At 47.0% G+C, this 23,125-nt stretch overlaps 13 non-coding genes across 13 annotated transcripts; 6 read left to right on the top strand and 7 right to left on the bottom strand.

Annotated features, from left to right (window-relative positions):
• Window positions 1-1,522: 1,522 nt before the first annotated feature.
• Window positions 1,523-1,595, bottom strand: TRNAV-CAC. The gene has a single exon. It is a non-coding gene; the product is annotated as a tRNA-Val (tRNA).
• Window positions 1,596-3,278: 1,683 nt separating this feature from the next.
• TRNAI-AAU lies at window positions 3,279-3,352 on the top strand. The gene has a single exon. It is a non-coding gene; the product is annotated as a tRNA-Ile (tRNA).
• A 2,540-nt stretch (window positions 3,353-5,892) lies between these two features.
• Window positions 5,893-5,965, bottom strand: TRNAR-CCG. The gene has a single exon. It is a non-coding gene; the product is annotated as a tRNA-Arg (tRNA).
• Window positions 5,966-6,698: 733 nt separating this feature from the next.
• TRNAK-UUU lies at window positions 6,699-6,771 on the bottom strand. Its single transcript has one exon. It is a non-coding gene; the product is annotated as a tRNA-Lys (tRNA).
• Window positions 6,772-7,391: 620 nt separating this feature from the next.
• TRNAP-AGG lies at window positions 7,392-7,463 on the top strand. Its single transcript has one exon. It is a non-coding gene; the product is annotated as a tRNA-Pro (tRNA).
• Window positions 7,464-9,187: 1,724 nt separating this feature from the next.
• On the bottom strand, window positions 9,188-9,261 carry TRNAN-GUU. Its single transcript has one exon. It is a non-coding gene; the product is annotated as a tRNA-Asn (tRNA).
• A 3,602-nt stretch (window positions 9,262-12,863) lies between these two features.
• On the bottom strand, window positions 12,864-12,934 carry TRNAG-GCC. Its single transcript has one exon. It is a non-coding gene; the product is annotated as a tRNA-Gly (tRNA).
• Window positions 12,935-13,636: 702 nt separating this feature from the next.
• Window positions 13,637-13,708, bottom strand: TRNAP-AGG. Its single transcript has one exon. It is a non-coding gene; the product is annotated as a tRNA-Pro (tRNA).
• A 1,009-nt stretch (window positions 13,709-14,717) lies between these two features.
• On the top strand, window positions 14,718-14,790 carry TRNAK-UUU. Its single transcript has one exon. It is a non-coding gene; the product is annotated as a tRNA-Lys (tRNA).
• Window positions 14,791-19,018: 4,228 nt separating this feature from the next.
• TRNAV-CAC lies at window positions 19,019-19,091 on the top strand. The gene has a single exon. It is a non-coding gene; the product is annotated as a tRNA-Val (tRNA).
• Window positions 19,092-20,576: 1,485 nt separating this feature from the next.
• TRNAI-AAU lies at window positions 20,577-20,650 on the bottom strand. The gene has a single exon. It is a non-coding gene; the product is annotated as a tRNA-Ile (tRNA).
• Window positions 20,651-21,746: 1,096 nt separating this feature from the next.
• On the top strand, window positions 21,747-21,817 carry TRNAG-GCC. The gene has a single exon. It is a non-coding gene; the product is annotated as a tRNA-Gly (tRNA).
• Window positions 21,818-22,214: 397 nt separating this feature from the next.
• On the top strand, window positions 22,215-22,288 carry TRNAN-GUU. The gene has a single exon. It is a non-coding gene; the product is annotated as a tRNA-Asn (tRNA).
• The last annotated feature ends 837 nt before the right edge of the window (window positions 22,289-23,125 follow it).

Below are 23,125 nucleotides of genomic sequence, written 5' to 3'. Positions count from 1 at the left end.
CATCTGTAAAATGGGGATGAAGACTGTGAGCCCCACGTGGGACAACTTGATTACCTTGTATCTAACCCCAGCGCTTAGAATAGTGCTTGGCACATAGAAAGTGCTGAACAAATATTATTATTATTATTATTATTATGTTATTAGTGTCTCCCTCTCTAGTCTGTAAGTGAACAAGCATTGTGTCTACTAGATCTACCGTACCCTCCCACCTCTGCACAAAATAGGTGTGCAATAAATAAGATTGACTGATTAATTGACTGATTGATCAGTTGGAGAATGTGGTGTGTGTCCCAGTGGGTCACAGTGGTTGGGGATTGTAAGGGGTCTGAACAGGATCTGGGAGTCCCGGAGGTGACAGGAAGGTGAAGGAGAAGGAGGAGGAAGAGGAGAGGAGGATAAAAGGTGTTGGGTAGGAGTAAGGGGGAGTGGGTAAACCTTCCACCAAGAAAAACTGCAACCTGTAAGGTCTTGAATCCTGAACCTTCAAAGTCTTATTGAAGGCTCACCTCCCCCAAGAGGCCTTCCCAGACTAAGCCCCCCTTTTCCTCAGCTTTGCTTCCCCTCAGCGTTTCCCCAACTCGCTCCCTTTGCTCTAGCCACCTCTCTCAGCCCCACAGCACTTGTGTATGTATGCATATATCTATAATTCTATTTATTTGTATTGATGCCTGTTTACTTGTTTTGATGTCGGTCTCTCCCCGCCCCAGGCTGTAAACTCAGTGTGGGCAGGGATTGTCTCTCTCTATTGCTGAATTGTACTTTCCAAGCTCTTAGTACAGGGCTCTGCATACAGTAAGAGCTCAGTTAATACGATTGAATGAATGAATGAATGAATGAATGAATGAATGAATGAATGAATGAATGAATGAATGAATGAACCTCCTGATATTGAATCAGACACCTTAGCCATTAGGTCAGAAGGTCGTATCCTAAAGGGCATTATGGTACTTGTTAAGCGCTGAACTGTGTGCCAAGCACTGTTCTAAGTACTAGGGTAGATACAAGTTAGGTTGGACACAGTCCTTGTTCCACATAGGGCTCACAGTCTTCATCCCCATTTTACAGATGAGGTAACTGAGGCCCAGAGAAGTGAAGTGACTTACCCAAGGTCACACAGACGTGGTGGAGCCGGGATTAGAGGCGCCACCCCACAACTCCATCCCCTGGGCCAGGCCTCCTCAATCAATCAATCATCCATTCTTTCAATCGTATTGATTAAACGCTTGCAGTGTGCAAAGCACTGTACTAAGCGTATGGGACAATCCGTGGAGAAAAGAGGAAACTTTCGCTTTTTTTTCTTCTAAATCTCCCTGCCCCTATCCGATCCTAAGCTTGACTAGACTGCTCATTGCTGCGGCCGAGAAGCCCCAGCCCGAGCCCTAGGGCTGTCCTGCCGGAATCAGGGGGCTGCCAGGATGGTGGATCCGCCCATATCGTCCCCTGGTCTTCTTAGCTTCTCAAGACGGTGGAAACGTTGTTCCCGGGAACCCACAGGTGAAGAAAATTGAAAATTAAGATCCACTGTTTCCGCCCGGTTTCGAACCGGGGACCTTTCGCGTGTGAGGCGAACGTGATAACCACTACACTACGGAAACTCACAACTGCACCTTCTTTCACACGTATTTCTCCTCTGATGGCCGCTGAGCTAGAGCCAGGAAAAACATCTCTTTCTAATAATAATAATAATAGTACTTTAAGTGCTTACTATGTGCCAAGCACTGTTCTAAGTGCTGTGATAGATGTAAGGTAATCAGTTGTCCCGCGAGGGGCTCACAGTCTCAATCCCCATTTTACAGATGAGGTAACTGAGGCACAGAGAAGTTAAGTGACTTGCCCAAAGTCACGCAGCTGGTAAGTGGGGGAATTGGAATTAGAACACATGACCTCTGACTCCCAAACCCGCACTCTTGCGACTGTCACGTCAGTCAGTGAATGCAGAATATTGATTACGTGCAAGAGCACTATACTAAGCGGGGGGAGAGTCCAATACAGCTAGAGGGGACGCACAAGGATGTCCTTTGTGATTGTTGTCTTTGTTTAATGCTTACAGTGCCCGCGGCTGTTTCCACTTTGGCTTCCTCATTTCTCGTTCCTTTTGGAGCTGGTGATCATCTAGGACAATAATAATCCTGGTATTTGTTAAGCGTTTACTATGTGGCAAGCACTGTAACAAGAACTGTGACCGATAATAATAATAATAGTACTTGTTCAGCGCTTACTATGTGCTAAGCACTGTGGTACATATAAATTAATCACGTTGGATGTCGCCTCTGTCCCACGTGGGGCTCATAGTCTCAATCCTCATTTTAATAATAGTAATGGTGGTATTTGTAAAGGGCTTCCTATGTGCCAAGCACAGTTCTAAACGCTGAGTTGAGGTACAGAGGAGGTTACAGATGAGGTAACTGAAGCACAGAGAAGTGAAGTCATTATTCATTCACCCATTCAGTCGTATTTGAAAGCTTACTGTGTGCAGAGCACTGTACTAAGCTTGGGGAGAGTACGATGCAACAAGAAACAGACACATTCCCTGTCCACAGCTAGTTTACAGCCTGGGGGAGGGGGCCATCAATACAAATAATAAATTACAGATATGGACAAGGTGCTGTTGGGATGAGAGGGGGGAAATACAAAGGGAGGAAGTCAGAGCGACACAGAAGACAGTGGGAGAAGAGGAAAGGCCTCTGGGAAGGCCTCTTGGAGGAGATGCGCCCTCAATAAGGCCTTGTCATACAACACTCCAGCGCCGTAGACCTTCAGTTTGGTCTGCGGTCTATTTCACTGGCCCCACGCACTGTTTTGACCGCCTCCCGTGGATGTGCTGCCCTCCTTCATTCCGTTTTCTACTGACTTGTCTCTCACGGTCTCATTGAGCTGTGTGCAGATTGGGTAACAAAAATTCTGTGACAGCGTTTAGCTCTGTGTGGCCAACACAAACTTTTGGGTGTGTGAAAGTCTTCCTTGGTTCCCTCCTGAAGATCACCTCGGTTCTCTTTAAATATATCATCATTCCCTTAAGCCTGGTTGCTTTGGGGCAGCAGTTTTCCATCATTTGCCTATGGTATTTCTGGGATAGAGTTGTCTTGTGATCGTGCAGTATTGTACTGTCCCAAGTGCTTAGTACAGTGCTTTGCAGCGGGTAAGCACTCAAAACATACCATTGACGGATCGATAAAGCCTAGCTCTTTCAGGGAAATAGTTCACACATATTTTCATCTCGTTTTGGAAGCATTCAATGCTATGAGCACAAATAATTGCAGTTAAACGCTTGTTGCAGAGGCCGGTTAGCTCAGTTGGTTAGAGCGTGGTGCTAATAACGCCAAGGTCGCGGGTTCGATCCCCGTACGGGCCACTTACGTTTTGATCCAATTCACTTCAGCTCTAACCGGCTGCAGCGGGCAGAAAGTTTGCGAGCATCAGGCCCCGCCGATAATAATACTACTAATAGTACTTGTTAAGCGTTTGCTGTGTGCCATACACTATTCTAAGATCTGGGGTGGATCCAGGTTAAGCCGGTTGCAACCAGTATCTGTCCCACATGGGGCTCACACTCTTAATCCCCATTTTACAGATGAGGTAACTGAGGCCCAGAAAGGTTAAGTGATTTGCCCGTCACAAAGCAGACATGTGATGGAGTCGGACTTGGAATCCAGATCCTTCTGATTTCCAGGCCCTTGCTCTACCCATTATGTGACACTGCTTCTTGTTTATTCTAGAAATGAAAGGATGGAAGTGTCCTCCGAGAGGCCTTCCCAGACTGAGCTCCACTTTCCCTCGCCTCCCACTCCCTTCTGCGTCGCGCTGACTTGCTCCTTTTGTACATAGTAAGCTCTTAATAAATACCATTATTATTATTATTATTATTCCCTTCTCTCAGCCCCACAGCACGTATATGCATAGCTCTCATTTTATTTATTTCTGTTGATGTCTGTCTCCCCCGCCTCTGGACTGTTCGCTCATTGTGGGCAGGGAATGTCAATATTTATTGTTGTATTGTACTTTCCCAAGTACTTAGTACAATGCTCTGCACACAGTAAGCACTCAATATATACAATTAAATGAATGGATTAATTTATTTATTTATTTGTATTGATGTCTCTCTCCCTACCCCTGGAATGTAAGCTCATTGAAGGCAGGGAAAGTAAATGTTTATTGTTACACTGTACTTTCCCAAGTGCTTAATACAGTACTTTGCACACAGTAAGCTCTCAATAAATACGACTGAATGAATGAAGTCTCCTCTGGGCCCCAGTTTGGAGAGCGACAAAGGAGAGAGAGGGGCCATAAAAACTGGGATTATATTTCCTCAAATCTGTATTTGATTTTAGTGTCTGTCCCCCTATCCAGCCTGTAAGTGGACAGGCATAATAATAATGTTGGTATTTGTTAAGCGCTTACTATGTGCCGAGCACTGTTCTAAGCGCTGGGGTAGACACAGGGGAATCAGGATGTCCCATGTGGGGTTCACAGTCTTAATCCCCATTTAACAGATGAGGTAACTGAGGCATAGAGAAGTTAAGTGACTTAATAATGTTGGTATTTGTTAAGCGCTTACTGGGTGCCGAGCACTGTTCTAAGCGCTGAGGTAGACACAGGAGAATCAGGTTGTCCCACGTGGGGCTCTCAGTCTTCATCCCCATTTTACAGATGAGGGAACTGAGGCGCAGAGAAGTGAAGTGACTTGCCCACAGTCACACTGTTCTAAGCGCTGAGGTAGACACAGGAGAATCAGGTTGTCCCACGTGGGGCTCTCAGTCTTCATCCCCATTTTACAGATGAGGGAACTGAGGCGCAGAGAAGTGAAGTGACTTGCCCACAGTCACACAGCTAATAAGTGGCCTAGCCGGGATTCGAACCCATGACCTCTGACTCCAAAGCCCGTGCTCTTTCCACTGAGCCACGCTGCATCATCTCTACCAATTCTACTGTGCACTTTCACCTACCTTGCACAAAGTAGGTGTTCAGTAAATAGTATCGATTCATTGATCGATTGAAGAATGCGGCGTGTGCCCTGGTGGGTCACCCTGGACTGAAGAGGAGCTGGGAATCCTGGCTGTGATCGCGCAGGTTCAGGCATTCATTCGGAGTTACTGAGCGTTTACTGTGTGCAGAGCATTGTACTAACCGCTTGGGAGAGTCCACTACAACAATAAACAGACACGTTCCCCGTCCACGATGAGCTTACAAACAATCACACCTATCCGGCCAGCGTGTCTTAGTGGAAAGAGGCCGGGCTTGGGAGTCAGAGGACGTGGGTTCTAATTCCGACTCTGCCACTTGGCTGCTGTGTGACCCTGGGCAAGTCACCTAATTTCTCAGGGCCTCCGTTACCTCTTCTGTAAAATGGGGATTAAAACTGAGCCCCACGTGGGACAACCTGATTCCCTCTACCCCAGCGCTTAGAACAGTGCTTGGCACATAGTAAGTGCTTAATAAGACCCATTATTATTATTATTATTCTTAAAGCCCTACTGATGGCTCACCTCCTCCAAGAGGCCTTCCCAGGCTAAGCCTCCCTTTTCCCTCCCCTCCGCTTCGCCCCGACTTTCTCTCTTTGCTCTCCCCCTTCTCCCCGCCCTCAGCACTTGTGTATATATGTACATAGCTATAATTCTATTTATTTATATTGATGCCAGTTTACTTGTTTTGATGTCTGTTCGCCCCCTCTGGACTATAAACCCGGTGTGGGCAGGGATTGTCTCTCTTTATAGCCGAATTTTACTTACCAAGCGCTTAGTCCAGTGCTCTGCACACAGTAAGCGCTCAATAAATACGATTGAAGGAATGAATGAATAAATATGGTCTCGAGGTGAAGGAAAAGAAGGAAGAAGAGGAAGAGGAGAAGTAGGAGGGAGAGGAGAAAAGGAGGAACTTCCAAACTTGTAAAAGTTGCAACCACGAAGGGACTCGAACCCTCAATCTTCTGATCCGGAATCAGACGCCTTATCCATTAGGCCACGCGGTCCGGGACACTAGGAAGTAGCATGATTTAGTCAAACGAGGATAGGCTTGGGAGTGAGAGGTCGTGGGTTCTGATCCTGCGTCCGCCATTTTTTTCAGCTTTGTGACTTTGGGCAGTCACTTAACTTCTCTGTGCCTCAGTTACCTCATCTGCAAAATGAGTTTTAAGACTGTGACCCCCACTTGGGACAACCTGATTACCTAGCATCTATCACAGAGTTTAGAACAGTGCTTGGCACAGAGGAAGCGCTTAAAAAATACCATCATTATTATTAGTAACTCTCAGCGTTGCTATAGTGAGCTACTAAGGGACTTTCCACCAGCTCTCTCCCCCGGTGAAAATTTCCAAAAAGGAAAAGCTACACCACAAAGGGACTCGAATCTTCAATAATCTGATGCGGAATCAGACGGTTTATCCATTAAAACTGCAGAGTTTTCACCCACTTTCAAACGGGGAACGTTTAGAGTGAGAGGTGAAGATGATAACCACGACTCTACGGAAAGGTCACTTTATATAATTGCCCCTGTAAACACATCAGAGAACCGCTGGACCAAAATCCCAGAAATTCTGACAAGTTTTACCTGATGGGTAGATGGATTCAGACACAGTTGACGTGGACCCAGCACGGTGTCGAAGCTAGGCCGCGTAGCGCCAATGCTCTCCGTGTTAGCAGAGGGAAAAACGCCAAATCCCAAACGGGGACGTGGTCAGGTGGGAGGGAGGAAAAAGAACAAGCCGCCCGAACAGGGACTTGAACCCTGGACCCTCAGATTAAAAGTCTGATGCTCTACCGACTGAGCTATCCGGGCTCTGAAAAGTACTTTTGTAAGAACTCTTTAGACTGAAACTGTGCGTCTTCTCCTTGAAATTTGTTCTGTCTTTAATTTCCAGGAGCAGGAATCGGGCTACTAACTAAATGACACTCTTCCAACCACTTGGAATTAAATATTCTAATGTGAATGAAATGTTAAAGATGGGTACGTAAATGCGGGGGGCTGGATAGGTGAGTACACGAGTGCTAAGTGGCAGTGGAGGGTGAAATGGGGTGGGAAGATGATGATGATGGTATTTGTTAAGGGTTTACCATGTGCCAAGCACTGTTCTTGAGGAATTAATCAGGGAAGGCCTCCTGGAGGAGATGTGATTGGAGAAGTTCTCTGAATATGGGAAAGGCTTGGGTCTGTCGAATGTAGAGAGGAAGGCATTGGCCTTTCCCTAGAGCTTAGTACAGTGCTTTGCTCCCAATAAGCGCTCAATAAAGATGAATGAATGAATGAATGAATGAATGAATGAATGAATGAATGAATGGAAGGCAGCCGCCTCGGGCCTCCAGGGGGAGACCCCAGGGGGTCCTACCTGTTGCTGTTTTTCCGGCCCCGTCCAGAGACCCCCCCGAGGTCAGAATATAAAGTTTGCAAACAGTTGTATCGGCTCGTTGGTCTAGGGGTATGATTCTCGCTTAGGGTGCGAGAGGTCCCGGGTTCAAATCCCGGACGAGCCCTCTTTAATTAAAAAAGAAACCAACTGATTTTTCTTGAGTGGATTCTCAGTACAGTTCAATAAATAAGGTTGAATGAATGAATGATCAGAACCCACCAACGGAAGACAGTTGCTCTCTCCATCTCTCCAAAATCCTTTAGTTGGTCGGTCAATTGTATTTATTGTGCACATGCTGTATGCAGAACACTGTTATTATATAATGCATTGAGTACATTCTATTAAATATTATACTGCTGTAGTGTACTCTCCCAAGCTCTTAGTACGGTACAGTAATGCAATTGACTGGCTGACTCTGGCCTGGAATTCTCTCCTTCTTCATATCCGACAGATATCGCCTCCCACCTCACCTCACTACTCTCCTACTACAAATCCAGCCCGCTCACTTTCTTCGTCTAATACTAACCTCCTCAGTGGACCTCGATCTCCTCTATCTCGCCACCGACCTCTCTTCCACATCCTATCTCTGGCCTGGAACGACCTCCCTCCTCATATCAGACAGATAATTGCTCTACCCCACTTCAAAGCCTTAACAAAGGCCCATCTCCTCCAAGAGGCCTTCCCTGACTAAGCCCTCCTTTCCTCTTCTCCCACTCCCTTCTACGTCGCCCTGACTTGCTCCCGTCATTCATCCTCCTTCCCATTCCCACAGCACATATGTATCTGTTTATATCTGTAATTAATTTATTTATTTTTGTATACAAATGTCTGCCTTGATGCTGTTGATGCCTGTCTACTTGTTTTCTTTTGTTGTCTGTGTCCCCCTTCTAGACTGTGAGCCCCTTTGTTGTGTAGGGATTGTCTGTAGGGATTGTCCCTATCTGTTGCCGAACTGTACTTTCCAAGCGCTTAGTATACTGCTCTGCACACAGTAAGCGCTCAATAAGTACGATTGAATGAATGAATGCCTCACCTTCTGGCCTGTAAACTCGCTGTGGGCAAGGAACGTGTTGTGTTGTACTCTCCCAAGCGCTTAGTGCTGTGCTCTGCACACAATAAGCGCTCAATAAATACGATTGATTGGTTGATTGTTTCTCTTCTTTTTCCTTCTCTTCCTCCTCCTCTTGTGCCTCTTTCTCCTTCTCCTTCTGGGCAAGTTTAACTTCTCCATGCCTTAGTGACCTCATCTGGAAAATGGGGATTAAGACGGTGAGCCCTCCCTGGGACAACCTGATTATCTTGTATCTACCCCAGCGCTTAGCAAGGTGCTTGGTACATAGTAGGCGCTTAACAAACCTCATCACTATCATTATTATTATTCTCCTTCTCCTCGAGCATGCAAGAATCAGGGAGATGCAGATTTTTTTTTATAATGGGGGAGCAGTTCCTGGTTAGAGGACAGTGTAAAACGACTATTTCTGAGGGCGACTTCTCTCCCCTTCATTATCGCTGAAAAATAATGTACCAATAATATACCAATGTACCAATTCCCCTCTGAAGGGGAATTAGTTAGGAAGAGGAAGCGGAGAAATTATACGACGTTTGAGAGGTTCCTTGTGCTTCGGCACATCAGACTATTTCAGCCATTCAGGACAAAGATGTGAAAATATTTTACAGAGGCTCCCCGCGAAAGGGGTGACAGTTCGCTTCGGAGGCTTTAGTGACATAGTCCATCGATCAATTTTATTTATTGAATGTTTTCCCCAGAGCTCCTGGTGCTCAAGGAGTCCGGTAAATGAGGAGGGTGAGGGAAAAATGAGGGAAAAAGGGAGAAACAAACAAATCCAGCGTCCCTGGATGGGCTTGAACCACCAACCTTTCGGTTAACAGCCGAACGCGCTGACCGATTGCGCCACAGAGACCTACTTCTTAAAATTAATCCTCACCAATTAGGTAATCGATGAATTACGATACTGTTGGGTGTGCTAAGTGCGGTATTAAACTTTGAGCTTTTTATTATGATTAATAGTAATTATTAATTATAGATCATAATTGTTATTGATAATGGTATTTGTTAAGCGCTTACTATGTGCCAAACACAGTTCTAAGCGCTGGGGGGGATACAAGGCAAGCAGGTTGGCCCACATGATGATGATGGTATTTGTTAAGTGCTTACCAGCTGTGTGACTGTAGGCAAGTCACTTAACTTCTCTGTGCCTCAGTTCCCTCATCTGTAAAATGGGGATGAAGACTGTGAGCCCCACGTGGGACAACCTGATTCCCCTGTGTTTACCCCAGCGCTTAGAACAGTGCTCTGCACATAGTAAGCGCTTAACAAATACCAACATTATTACTATGTGCCACGCATTCATTCATTCATTCAATAGTAATTGAGAGCTTACTATGTGCAGAGCACTGTACTAAGCGCTTGGAATGTACAATTCGTTAACAGATAGAGACAATCCCTGCCCAATGACGGGCTCACAGCCTAAATGGGGGAGACAGAGAGCAAAGCAAAACAGAACGAACAAAAACAAGACAACATCATCAAGATAAATAGAATCAAGGGGATGTACACCTCATTAACAAAATAAATAATATATACAAATTAATAATAAATAATGTATACAAATGAGCACAGTGCTGAGGGGAGGGGAGGGCGGAAGAGCAGAAGGTGGGAGAGGAGGGGAGCGGGAGCAGAGGGAAAGGGGGAGTTCAGTCTGGGAAGGCCTCTTGAAGGAGGTGAGCTCTCAGTAGGGCTTTGAGGAGGGGAAGAGAGCTAGTTTGGCGGAGGTGAGGAGGGAGGGCATTCCAGGACAGCAGGAGGACGTGGGCCAGGGGTCGATGGCGGGACAGGCGTGAACGGGGAACGGTGAGGAGGTGGGAGACAGAGGAGCGGAGTGTGCGGGGTGGGCAGTAGAAAGAGAGGAGGGAGGAGAAGTAGGAGGAGGCAAGGTGATGGAGAACTTTCAAGTCCAGAGTGAGAAGTTTTTGTTTGGTGCGGAGGTTGATAGGCAACCATTGGAGGTTTTTGAGGAGGACGGTGACACGTCCGGAGCGTTTCTGTAGGAAGATGAACGGGGCAGCGGAATGAAGATTAGACTGGAGTGGGGAGAGACAGGAGGAAGGGAGATCAGAAAGGAGGCTGACACGATAATCCAGTCGGGATATTATGAGAGCTTGTACCAGCACGGTAGCTGTTTGGATGGAGAAGAAAGGGCGGATCTTGGCAATATTGTAAAGGTAAGACCGGCAGATGTTGGTGACGGATGGGATGTGTGGGGTGAATGAGAGCTGAGTCAAGTACGACACCAAGGTTGCGGGCCTGTGAGACGGAAAGGATGGTCGTGCCATCCACAGTGACGGTGAAGACTGGGAGAGGACAGGGTTTGGGAGGGAAGATAAGGAGCTCAGTTTTAGACATGTTGAGTTTTAGGTGTCGGGCAGACATCCAGGTGGAGACGTCCAGGAGGCAGGAGGAGATAAGAGCCTGGAGGGAGGGGGAGAGAACAGGGGAGGAGATGGAGATTTGGGTGTCATCTGCATAGAGATGATAGTTGAAGCCGTGGTAGCGAATGAGTTCACCAAGGGAGTGAGTAGAGATGGAGAACAGAAGAGGGCCAAGAACTGATCCTTGAGGAACCCCTACAGTTAGTGGATGGGAGGGGGAGGAGGAGCCCGCGAAGGAGACCGAGAATGAACGGCCAGAAAGATAAGAGCAGAACGGGGAGAGGACCGAGTCCGTGAAGCCAAGTGTGGAGGAGAAGGGGATGGTCGACAGTGTCAAAGGCAGCTGAGAGATCGAGGAGGATTAGGATAGGGTACGAGTCATTGGATTTGACAAGAAGGAGGTCATGTGTGACCTTTGAGAGGTCAGTCTCGGTGGAGTGGAGGGGACGGAAACCAGATTGGCGGGTGTCCAGGAGAGAGTTGGAGTTGAGGAATTCCAGGCAGTCAGTGTAGGCGACTCGTTCTCTAGGAGTTTGGAAAGGAAGGATAAGAGGGAGATGGTAGGATAATTGGAAGGGGAAATGGGGTCGAGAGAAGGTTTTTTTAGGATGGGGGAGACATGGGAATGTTTGAAGGTAGAGGGGAAGAAACCATTGGAGAGTGGATGGTTAAAGATAGAAGTTTAGGAGGGGAGGACGCACTGTTCTAAGCCCTGGGGGAGGGACAAGGTTGTCCCACATGGGGCTCAGTCTTAATCCCCATTTTATAGATGAGGTGACTGAGGCACAGAGAAGTTAAGTGACTTGCCCAAAGTCACACAGCTGATAAGTGGCAGAGTCAGGATTAGACCTAGACCGCTGACTCCGAAGCCCGTGTTCTTTACACTGAGCCACGCTGCTACAGATATTTTATTCTACTCCCTCTTTTTCTACTTATTATTAGAGTTATTACATTATTATCAACAATTATAATGGTGGTATCGTGTTTGTTCAACATTTACCATGTGCCTTCAAGCACTAAGAGCTGGGGTAGGTGTAATACAATCAGAATGTATTAGGCAATAGGAATGTCGAATCCATTAGGCAGTAATATTCCTACTAATTAGAAATTTGCTTTTACAACGAATGTCTCCGAATAAACCACCAAGTTGCTCTCTATCTCTCAGCTACCGTTCTATCTTCTCTGTCACGAAATAGCTACTTTTCCACGCTATCACATCAGGGAGTTGAAAAAGTCTGTCTTCTAGATCTTCGATAGTATAGTGCTGATTATCCCCACCTGTCACGCGGGAGACTGGATTTTTTTCTATGCCATACTCAGCCTGCCCTTTAGACCATGCACAGATAAGATAATCAATCCATCAATCAGTCAATAATCAAGCAAACATTTACTGAGCGCTTACTGAGTGCAGACCATCGAACTCAGCGCTTGCGAAAATGCAATATAACCTTTGGTAAACCCAACCCCTGCCCACAGAGAATTTACAGTCTATAATAATATAATAGTATTCGTTAAGCGCTTACTGTGTGCCAAGCACTGTTCTAAGCGCTGGGGGAGATGCACGGTAATCAAGTTGTCCCACGTGGGGCTCACAGTCTTACACTGATGGTATTGATGCCTGTCCACTTGCTTTGTTTTGTTTCGTTGTCTGTCTCCCCCTTCTAGACTGTGAGCCCGTTAGGTAGGGATTGTCGCTATTTCTTGCCGAATTGTACTTTCCAAGCGCTTAGTGCAGTGTTGTATACACAGTAAACGCTCAATAAATACGATTGAAAGAATGAATGAATAATCCCCATTTTCCAGATGAGGTAACTGACGCCCAGAGAAGTAAAGTGACTTGCCCAAAGTCACACAACTGACAAGTGGCAGAGTGGGGATTAGAACCCACGATCTCTGACTCCTAAACCCGTGCTCTTTCTAGAGGTTATGCTGCGAAAGTAATTTGAAACAGCCTTTTGCCACACGGGGGAAAATGCCTAAAGCATTTTGGGGGGATTTGATACCAAAATCAATCTGGACCTTGGACGCTTTAAGCTGTTCCGCTAATACTTACTAGATCTCCAAAAGATTCCGCTGCATTGGCCGGGAATCGAACCCGGGCCTCCCGCGTGGCAGGCGAGAATTCTACCACTGAACCACCAATGCTACGAAAAATGGAGTTGCCACGTAGCCTTATCAATGTCCTCCGACATCGCTGCTCTTTTTAGCATCGGCAATTAAACGGGAAAAATTCTTCGCCGACCTGCCTGAAACCTAAACTTGATTACAATCCCCTCCCCCCCTTCCCTTTATCACTCCCTAATCCCTTCAATCCTGGCCGCCCCCACCCCACCTCCGGCTCCCCAGTTTTGCCCACTTCCCCCAACCTGCTTCCTCTTCTCACGGGAAAGAGCACGGGCTTTGGAGTCACAGGTCATGGGTTCGAACCCCGACTCTGCCACTTGTCAGCTGTGTGACTTTGGGCAAGTCACTTCACTTCTCGGTGCCTCAGTGGCCTCATCTGTAAAATGGGCATTAAGACTATGAGCCCCACGTGGGACAACCTGATTCCCCTGTGTCTCCCCCAGCGCTTAGAACAGTGCTCGGCATATAGTAAGCGCTTAACAAATACCGACATTATTGTTATTATTATTTTCCCCCTCTCTGCTTCTTCTGGCCTGCAATTGCTGTTTTGGAGCTTTTTAACACCTCCTTCCATAGACTTAGCCTCTGGTTCAAAACTCCTTCCTTGGGCCTTTATCCCGGAGTCATCAGTAAATACCCACCGAATCGAAGCAGGGTCTTGGAACCCACTCAGAAAAAAAAAAAAAAATCAAACAAATTACAAATAAATAAATTTTTAAAAAGGGGCTCGTCCGGGATTTGAACCCGGGACCTCTCGCACCCTAAGCGAGAATCATACCCCTAGACCAACGAGCCGATACCATAAGTCCTCGTAATTGTAGTTGATGAGGCGAATAGGGATGGATTTATTGTGAAACGTTTCTTTGATTGCAGTTCTTATAGCTCTTAGTGGGGGGTCTCTCGGTTGCAGGGAAGGAATGGTAAACGGGCAGAAACACCAGTGTTCCTCCTAGTTATTTCACTAGTCAGTCGATCGCATTAATTGAGCCCTTACTGTGGGCAGAGCACTGTACTAAGCGTTTGAGAGAGGACAGTACAACACTATGACGGTCACATGTTCTGTCCACAACGGGGAATCATGGGTCCTAATGTCTGCTCCGCCACTTCATTCATTCATTCAATCGTATTTATTGAGCGCTTACTGTGTGCAGAGCACTGGACTAAGCGCTTGAGAAGTACAGTGCAGCAACAGAGACAGTCCCTGCCCACAACGGGCTCACAGTCCAGAAACTTGTCTGCTGTTTGACTTTGGGGAAGTCACTTCTCTTCTCTGGGCCTCAGTTCCCTCATCTGTAAAATGGGGATTAAGACTATGAGTCCCACGTGGGACAGGGGCTGTGTCCAACACGGCTTGCTTATATCCACCCCAGTGCTTAGGCCAGTGCCTGGCACCTAGTAAGCGCTTAACAAAGACCAAAATAACAATACTTAATATTAATAGAATGACCAGATAATCGAGCCTATCCAGGAGTACAAGGCTGCCATCGCGTCTACGCAGCCCCAAATCCAATACTTGAGGTCTTTAAATATGTACATTTACACATCTCCAAGTATGTATATAAATTTAAATTTTACATTATGAATTATTTCTTTATGTTATTGAGTGCCTCCCCCTGTAGATTGAAAGCTCTCCGTGGGCAGGGAACTAGTTTCCTGTAAGGTCGTTGTGGGCAGGGAATGTATTTATTGTTCTCTCCTAAGTGCTTATAATACAGTGCTCAGCACACTGTAAGCACTACCAAGACTACTATGCCCGTGTTTTTGTCGTACCATCTATAATATTTCTTCAAAACTGGACTTATGAGCCCGGATAGCTCAGTCGGTAGAGCATCAGACTTTTAATCTGAGGGTCCAGGGTTCAAGTCCCTGTTCGGGCGGGTAAAGCTTTTTCCTCTTTGATAAGAGATACTCGTCTTAAATCCACCACCCAGTTTTTTTAAAATGGTATTTGTTAAGCATTTACCGTGTGTCAAACACTATTCTGAGAGGTGGAGTATATACAGACGAATTACACTGGACAGAGCCCTGTCCCGCATGGGTCTCACAATTTAAACGGGAGGGAGAACAAGAGAACTGAGGAATAGAGAAGTGAAGTGACTTGCCCAAGGTCACACAGCAAGGAATTGGATGAGTTGGGATTAGAACCCAGGATTAGGACCCAAGAGTAAAGGGAGCGAGTTAGGGCGAAGCAAAAGGGAATGGGAGATGAGGAATAGGGGGGCTTAGTCTGGGAAGGCCTCTTGGAGGAGATGGGTCTTCAATAAGTCTGGACGAGGGGAAGGGGAGAGTGATTGTCCGTCGGATATTAGGAGGCGAGGCCTTCCAGACCAGAGGCAGGACGTGGGCCAGGGGGCAGCGGCAAGACAGGCGAGATGGAGGCACAGTGAAAAGGTTAGCACCAGAGGAGCAAAGTGTGCAGGCTGGGTTATAGAAGGAGAGAAGCAAGGTGAGGCAGGAAGGGGCAAGGTGATGGAGAGCTTTGAAACCAATGATGAGGAGTTTTTACCTGATTGATGAAGAGGAGTGCTTTGAAGTTTTCAATTCATCTCTCTATTTCCCGGTTCTCCGCTCTCTTATCCCACTACATCCCAGCTCTCGTTCTTAGTTCCTGTCAAGGCTCTTACTCCTCTGCCAGGGTGCCAACCTGTAGCCCGCCCCCTCCCCCACTCTCTGGAATTTCCTCCCCTCTCATATCAGGCAGACCACAGCTCTCCCCTTCTTCAAAGGCTTTCTGAGATCTCACCTCTAACTAATCTTTCATCTTTCCGCCTTGGTTCTCCCAACTGGCGCCCTGGCCCTCCTGCGGTACCAAGACACCGAAATACGCACAACCTTCCTTATTTCCCTATATTATTTCCACTGCTGCTCCCCCTGTGTTCCTTCCTCCAACAAATGGATGGGTGGGGAAATAAGGGCTTAATCAGGGAAGGCCTCTTGGAGGAGATGTGCCTTCGATAAGGCTTTGAAGGGAGAGAGCGTCATTGTCTGTTGGATATGAAGAGCGAGGGTGTTCAGGCCAGAGGCGGGACACTGGGGAAAGGTTGGTGGCGAGATAGATGAGATGGGGGCCCAGTTGGTGCAAGAGGAAGCCAAGTGCGTGGGCTGGGTTGTAGTAGGAGAGCAGAGAGGTGAGGTAGGAGGGGACAAGGTGATAAAGTGCTTTAAAACCAAAGGTAAGGAGTTTCTGTTTGATGCACCGTCGGGTGGGTAACTGAGGGGAGGTACTTGAGGAATGGGAAAATGTTTTTGTAGAAAAAAAATATTGGGCAACTCAACTTCAGTTCTCTGCTCCTCTTTTCCCTCATCTGTAAAATGGGGATTCAGTTCTCCTCCCTCCAACTTGAACTGTGAACCCCATGTGTGACAAGATCTGTATCCAGCTTGGTTATCTTGTATTGACCCCACCACTTAGTACAGTGTTAAGCACATAGTAAGCGCTTAACAAGTACCATAATTATTGGAAACCTGGCGTCCTATAATAGAGTCAGTCTCCCCACATCGAAGCTATGCCCATCGCACAGCTAATTATTTGTTTATATAAATGTCTGTGTTCCCCTCTAGACTGTGAGCTCACTGTAGGCAAGGGAATGTATCTGATGTTATACACTACTCTCTCAAGCTCTCAGTACGGTGCTTTGCACAAGGTAAATGCTCAATAAATACAATTATTGATAATAATAATAATGATAATAAGCCAAGTGGGACACTTCAGGAAAATGGATAGCAAGGTTGCCTAACAGGTCCAGTAGAGCCAGCTGAAATTGGGAAACGGGAGGCAAGAAGGGCAGAAAAAGCACTTAAAGGATATAGTCAACAAAATCTCAGACCGTGCTAGCTCCTGGCAGAAAATAAGGATTCACTGGCCAAGGACTGACAGCATGGCTCATCCCTATCAAGAAAAGACTAGCTCGCTTTGAGCAAAATAACAATAAAAGAAACTATTATCATTATAATGGTGCTTGGCACATAGTAAGCGCTTAACAATACCATCATTATTATTATCGTGATGTTTGCTAAGCGTTTACTATGTGCCAAGCACTGTAATAAGCGCTGGGGTAAATTCAAGGCCATCAGATCGGACACAGTCCCTGACCCACATTACCACAAGCTTCATAAGGCATGAGAGCCGAGGGGCCAAAAGTGAAAACAGCGCCAGGCACTGAAAATATGAAACAAAGACGACTAGCCTCTAGACCTTAACCTCGTGATGGGCGGGGAATGTGTCTGTTTACTGTTGCAGTGTGCTTTCCCAAGCGCTTAGTACAGTGCTCTGCATACAGTAAGCGCTCAATAAATACGATTGAATGAATAAATGAACACAAAGAACAGCCTTTTGTGTACCTAACGTGGCGGTGACTCATTGGCCTTTTCAGCCAAAACGCGGTCATAGTGAACTTTAGAATAATAATATTAATAATAATAATGCTATTCGTTAAGCGCTTCTTGGCCCTCTTCTGTTCTCCATCTCTACTCACTCCCTTGGTAAACTCATTCGCTCCCACGGCTTCAACTATCATCTCTAAGCAGATGACACCCAAATCTCCATCTCCTCCCCTGTTCTCTCCCCTTCCCTCCAGGCTCGTATCTCCTCCTGCCTCCTGGACGTCTCCACCTGGATGTCTGCCCGCCACCTAAAACTCAAAATGTCTAAAACTGAGCTCCTTATCTTCCTTCCCAAACCTTGTCCTCTCCCTGACTTCTCCGTCACGGTGGACGGCACTACCTTCCTTCCAGGCTCACGGGCCCGCAACCTTGGTGCCGTCCTTGACTCAGTTCTCATTCATCCCACACATCCAATCTGTCACCAACACCTGCCCGTCTCACCTGTACAATATCGCCAAGATCCGCCCTTTCCTCTCCATCCAAACGGCTATCTTTCGGGTACAGGCTCTCATAATATCCCGACTGGATTATTGTGTCAGCCTTCTCTCTGACCTCCCTTCCTCCTGTCTCTCCCCACTCCAGTCTATTCTTCATTCCGCTGCCCGGATCGTCTTCCTACAGAAACGCTCCGGACGTGTCACCGTCCTCCTCAAAACCTCCAGTGGTTGCCTATCGACCTCCGCACCAAACAAAAACTTCTCACTCTAGGCTTCAAAGCTCTCCATCACCTTGCCCCCTCCTACCTCTCCTCCGTCCTCTCTTTCTACTGCCCACCCCGCACACTCCGCTCCTCTGCCGCTCACCTCCTCACTGTCCCCCGTTCACGCCTATCCCGCCGTCGACCCCTGGCCCACGTCCTACCACTGTCCTAAATTACCTCCCTCCTCACCTCCGCCAAACTAACTCTCTTCCCCTCTTCAAAGTCCTGCTGAGAGCTCACCTCCTCCAGGAGGCCTTCCCAAGCTGAGCTCCCTCTTTTCCCTCTGCTCCCCTTCCCCTCCTCACCCCACCCTCCGCTCCTCTCCCTCCCCTCAGAGCTGTGCTCATTTGTATGTATTATTTATCACCCTATTAATTTTGTTAATGAGGTGTACATCCCCTGATTTTATTTATCGTGATAATGCTGTCTTGTTTTTTGTTTCGTTCTGTTTTGCTCTGCCGTCTGTCTCCCCCGATTAGACTGTGAGCCCGTCAATGGGCAGGGATCGTCTCCATCTGTTGCCGAATTGTACATTCCAAGCGCTTAGTACAGTGCTCTGCACATAGTAAGCGCTCAATAAATACTATTGAATGAATGAAAGAATACTATGTTCCAAGCACTGTTCTAAGCGCCAGGGTAGATACGAGGGTAATCAAGTTGTCCCTCGTGAGGCTCACAATCATAATCCCCATTTTCCAGATGAGGCAACTGAGGCACAGAGAGCTTAAGTGACTTGTCCAAGGTCACTCAGCCGGGATTAGAATCTAATCCACGTTCCACCACTTTACGGGCAGTGGTGTCTTCTTGGAATCCGTAAGACAATTATACATCTATCCCAGCTGGTCTATAAATCCCTTGTAGTCCTCTAGCTGTATTGGACTCTCCCAACGCTTAGTACAGTACTCTGGCACATAATCAGCATTATGGTTTCAGTGGCCGACTACTAGAAAAAGATCTATTTGTCTGGATATTCGTCAACTGCCATCAGAGAGGCGTGTACAGTTCCCCCCTATGAGCCAGCGGTTTCCGTAGTGTAGTGGTTATCACGTTCGCCTCACACGCGAAAGGTCCCCGGTTCGAAACCGGGCGGAAACACTTTTTTAAAAAAATTATTTTTATTTTAAATTTTCCTCTTTCGTGGGAATGGCCCAGCTCCCCGATCCTCCCAGGACAGCTCCGACCCTCGGGGGTCGCGACCCCTGACCCAAGATTGGGTCTGGGGCTCCAAGAAGAGGAATCAGCTGAGTCCGGAAGCGGATCGGGGCAGAGAGAAGAGTTGGAATAAATAAGGGAAGTGAAAGTTTTCTCTTTTCTCCAGAAATGCTCGGCGCTCGGAGGAGGCATGTGGCTCGTGGCTCACTAGAGACGCGTTAAGAGCCCCCTAGAACACGACCTCATGGCCTAATAATAATAATGGTATTTGTTCATTCATTCATTCATTTAGTAGTATTTATTGAGTGTTTATTATGTGCAGAGCCCTGTACTAAGGGCTTAGAATGTACAATCCGGCAACAGATAGAGACAATCCCTCCCCAGTGACGGGCTCACAGTCTAATCGGGGGAGACAGGCAGCAGAGCAGAACCGAACAAAACAAAAACAAGACAACATTAACACGATAAATAGAATCAAGGGGATGTACACCTCACTAACAAAATAAATAGGGTAATAACCTGTACAAATGAGCACAGTGCTGAGGGGAGGGGAAGTGGGAGGAGCAAAGAGTGGGGGGAGTGGAGAGGGAGCGGAGGGAAAGGGGGACTCAGTCTGGGAAGGCCTCTTGGAGGAGGTGAGCTCTCATTAGGGCTTTGAAGAGGGGAAGAGAGTTAGTTTGTTAATGTTTCATCTCTCATCTCTCTCCCTATATCTCTCCCATGATGATGATGATGGCATTTATTAAGCGTTTAGTATGTGCCAAGCCCTATTCTAAGCACTGGGGTCGATATAAGGTAATCAGGTTGTCCCAAGAGGGGCTCATAGTCTTAACCCCCATTTTACAGATGAGGAAACTGAGGTCCAGAGAAATTAAGCGCCTTGTCCATCATCACACAGCAGACAAGTGGTAGAGCCAGGACTGGAATCCACGTCCTCTGGCTCCCAAGCCTGTGCTCTTTCCCTTAAGCCATACCGCTTCGTCTTGGCCGAATGAATAAGTCGTCTGATCCGGCGTTTAGTACAGTGCCTGGCACAGAGTAAGCGCTTAACAAATACCAACATCATCATCATCATTCCGGAAGATTGAGGATTCGAGTTCCTTTGTGGTTGTATTTTCTCTTGTTGGGGTTTGACATCTTCCCCTCTTCTCCCCCCCTCCCTAGCCCCGACTCTACCCCGAATTCCCACCTCATCCCTTTACTCTTCCCCCTCTTTCTCCTCATTCAGCTCCCCTCTCACTCCCCCCTCCTCTTCACATCTGGTACAGCATAACTCACAGGGTACACGCCATATTTTCCAATCTATCATATTGATTGATAGATCAGTATCCATCAACACTACCTAACGCGCACCTACTTTGTACAGAGGTCTGTTTGTACAGTGCCTGGAGGTACCTAATTCGAATCGAAAGAAAATCAAAAGAGAAATGGCCCGTACGGGGATCGAACCCGCGACCTTGGCGTTATTAGCACCACGCTCTAACCAACTGAGCTAACCGGCCAACACGACAAAGTTTTCTACCATGTCCAACCGCGATTACATGTACAGAATTGTATTTGTTCAAAAGACGTGTAAAACAGACAGGATTCATCAATCAATTAATCAGTAGTATGCACTGAGGCCTTATTATGTGCACAGCACTGTACTAAGTGCTTGGGAGAGTACAATACAACACAATGACCGGACACCTTCCCTGCCCATAACGAATTTACAGGAATTTACCACCCTGATTTCCACGAACTGTACTAAGAATTGGGGTAGATAGAAGAGAATCATGGTGCCACATGGAGCTCATAGCCTAAGTAGGAGGGAGAACAGGTATTGAGTCTACATTTTGTAGAGGAGGGAACTTGGGCACAGAGAAGTTAAGTGACTTGACCAAAGTCAGTCAGCTGAAAACATAAACTGTGGCGTGACCTTCTCATTCAATCGTATTTATCGAGCCGTGTGCACAGTACTCTACTAAGCGCTTGGAAAGTACACTTCGGCAACAGATAAAGACGATCCCTACCCAACAACGGGCTCACAGTCTAGAAAGGGGAGATAGACAACAAAACAAGGCAAGTCGCTCCCAAACGGGTCGTTGTTCGGGAAACGACCTGCCAACCCCAGACAATTAAGATTATATCTCGTAATTTATTTATTTGTATTAATATCTGTCTCCTCTTCTAAACTCTAAGCTCGTTGTGGGCAGGGGATGTGTCTGTTATATTGTTGTGTTGTGCTCTCCCAAGCGTTTAGTATAGTGCCCTGCACACGGAAAGGTCTCAGTAAATACGATTGACACTAACTGCAGCCCAAAGGAAGCGGAGAGGGGTAGAAGAGTGAGATGTTGGGGGAGCAGGAGGTGGGTTGGGGGTGGCCAGGACAGAATGGGTTGGGGGGAGGTGGAAGGGCAGGGGGACGGGCGCTGCAGTCACATACAGGTTTCAAGCAATGAACTGCCTGAAAATGGGGGAACCCTTAATACTTCGGGGGTCGGCGAAAAACTTTTCCCGTTCAACTCTCGGCCCTGACACAACGTAACACAGCAAAACTGCAAGTCTACCCGAGCTCTTAGGCCATTGATGAGGCAACGTGGAAAGCTGACTTTGGTAGCATTGGTGGTTCAGTGGTAGAATTCTCGCCTGCCACGCGGGAGGCCCGGGTTCGATTCCCGGCCAATGCAGTGAAACCTTTTGCGGGCCTAGTAAATATTATCGGAACTGGATAAAGGGTCCAAGCCCCAGCTTGATTTTGGTATCAAATACCCCCCCACACCCCCAAATGTCCCCATGTTGCAGAACGCTGTTGCAAGTTACTTTGAAAGCTTTACTTCCACTCTTTAAACTCGCGGGCAGGGGGCGTATTTCCCAACGGTTATACTGTGTTCTCCCAAGCGCTTAGTACAGTGTTCTGCACGCAGTAAACGCTCAGTGAATACGATTGTTTGCTTGCTTGATTATTTATATATTGACTGATTGGTTGTTTACCTTGACGGTGCATAGACTAAAGGGCAGGTTCAGGTTGGCACGAGAAGCAAAATAAAGCAAAATAAAAACATCCCGGTTGGGGTTGTTTCTTAAGTCTCTGTGGCGCAATCGGTTAGCGCGTTCGGCTGTTAACCGAAAGGTTGGTGGTTCAAGCCCACCCAGGGACGGCAGCTTTAGTGTTTTAAATCAGAAAACAAAAGTCCTCCACCGCTACGTTCTATTCAGTGTTCTATTCACCAGATTCCTTCAACAACAGTCTCTGGGGAAAAAACCCGCTCATTAAATGGCATTCACTGGAATGATAATGAATTGGCATAGTAGAGAGCCTAGGAGTCGAATTGTCTGTTGCCCCATAGGGACCGTAGTGGGAGCCTCGTTAGAAGATTTGTCCATCTTCGCTCTGATTGGCGATTCAGTGGGTATATTAGTGATAATATTGATGATGATGGTATTTGTTAAGCGCCTACTATGGGCCAAGCACTTTTAATAACGTTAACAGAAAGGGAAGATAAATCTTCCTCAGGATGGATAGTCCTTTTACACTGCCCTCCCAGCGAACTGCTCACCCTTTCATAAAAATTCCGTGTTTCCCTGATCAGTGGGTGCTCTAGGAGAAGGAGGAAAGAGGAAGAGTACGAGGAGTTGGGATTTGAGGTGTTGCCTATAGAGATGGAAGTGGGTGGAACACTCCCACTAGACTGTGAGCTCGTTGTGGATTGTCACTCCTTATTGCTGTATTGTTCTTTCCCAAACGCTTAGTACAGTATTGTGCACAGATTGAGCGCTTAATAAATACAACTGAATGAATAAATGCTGAGTGACCGAAGGGGGTTGCATATCCAAGGGCAAATGCGACGCGGAAGGGAGTGAGAGAAATGAAAATGAGGGCTTAGTTGGGGAAGGCCTCTTCGCTTTTAATGAGGCTTTGAAAGTGGCGAGGGTGTTCATCAGTCGCATAATAATAATAATTATGGTATCCGGGGTAGATACATGGTAATCAGGTT

The sequence above is a fragment of the Ornithorhynchus anatinus genome, chromosome X5, assembly GCF_004115215.2.
Source record: "Ornithorhynchus anatinus isolate Pmale09 chromosome X5, mOrnAna1.pri.v4, whole genome shotgun sequence".
Lineage (NCBI taxonomy): Eukaryota > Metazoa > Chordata > Mammalia > Monotremata > Ornithorhynchidae > Ornithorhynchus > Ornithorhynchus anatinus.
The sequence above is the reverse complement of the archived record's forward strand: the minus strand, read 5'-3'. Positions and strand labels throughout refer to the sequence as shown.